Source organism: Mycteria americana, chromosome 1 (genome assembly GCF_035582795.1).
Source record: "Mycteria americana isolate JAX WOST 10 ecotype Jacksonville Zoo and Gardens chromosome 1, USCA_MyAme_1.0, whole genome shotgun sequence".
Classification (NCBI taxonomy): Eukaryota; Metazoa; Chordata; class Aves; order Ciconiiformes; family Ciconiidae; genus Mycteria; species Mycteria americana.
Window position 1 is genome coordinate 12,492,327 of NC_134365.1, and position 1,510 is coordinate 12,493,836.

Consider the following 1,510-nt stretch of genomic DNA (forward strand, 5'->3'; position numbering starts at 1 on the left):
CCATTCATTCCCTTGCTCATAGCCTGACTTCTCTCAGTCCACTTTCCTCTCTTCATTCTGTGCACTGACTGAAATAAAAAACTCTAGGGAAGAAACAATATCAATTAGGCTTTCGTTAGCTGTCAGTTGAAGCCTTGGGTGTAGCCTGAGCACTGCAGACCAACACTGACTTTATGTTGTAAGAAGATTGAAAAAAATGTTCCTGCTCCACAGAGATGCTAGCGGCTCATAAATCCTACTGGAATCAAAGGGAAATTCATATTTTAATCAATATGATTTGAAGGTAATCAGCACTTCTCGGGAAATTGGGGGCACCTCAGTATCCTGTGTTTTCTAGTGCTGGGAGAAAAAAAGATAATATATAACAGATAACTGACTTCTTTATTTATATTTGAAGCCTTAAGAAAGCTATAGCATTAAACAGTATCAATAGATAATTTCCATTAAGTAGTCTTTTGTTTTCATGTTACATACACAACTAAAAATGACATACCATTAATTCAACAAAGGCAAACCTCCCAGACTTAACTGGTGTATGAAAAAGAGCAGTGCAAATCCGAATGTCTAGTTATACTGTTTTGCTAGAAGAGCTGAGGGACACGCACATAAAAACTGCACACGTATAAAATTCACAAATGCTGCTATCCAGTTTGGAAAAAACAAAACACAGTAAGATGGAAGAAAGTTTTTTGAATCCCTAAGGGAGAAAAAAATATTATAGTAACTGTCAGTTCCTGCATAGGCCATAAAGGCAACCTGAAACATTTTTTTATAACAATTAAAGACGAAACTTTTTTTTTTAATAATAATTAATAGTCCTGCAGCTGGACAGCTTCTCCAGTGCCCTGTGACTGCAACAGTCATTTCCATAGTGCAGAGCAGATGTAAACCCACCAGTCCTCATGGCAAAAACACATCCCCGAGACTTTGGCACAAAGATCTATTCTCTATGCAAAGAACTTGCTAATGAAGAACTGCTCCCCTTTAACTCCTCCTGATTTACTGTGACTATAACTACAGAAAATATTTAACTATGTTAAACAGAATGGGAGTTTTAAATATATTCAACTGAATTTTGAAATTTGGTCTTGAAACAACACTCACTTTTGAAATCTCATCACTAATAAAATGTTTCCTTCCTCTTTTTTTCTTTTTTTTTAAACACATTTCAATCAAATTTTTACCATACACTCATTGTGTTCTGGTTAATCTAATTATTGAAAACACTAGGCTAGGCAACCTGGTCACTGAACAAGAGTCCTGCAAGCTGTCCACGTGAGCAAGGTCATGGGTGTCTGCAGGTCTCCCAGCAGAAGTAGGGAGTGGAGAGCTAAAATACATTTTGCACTGTCTGGATTTCTATTGCTGCCTGATCTGTAATGCTTCACTTGATTAATTCCTTGTTTGTATTGAAAATAATGGATTTCCAGTGGTAAGGTTTCGGGATTCATTTCCAGCAATAAATCTAATTTAAAATGAATAATTTGAACTATGGTGGCATCAACATTAA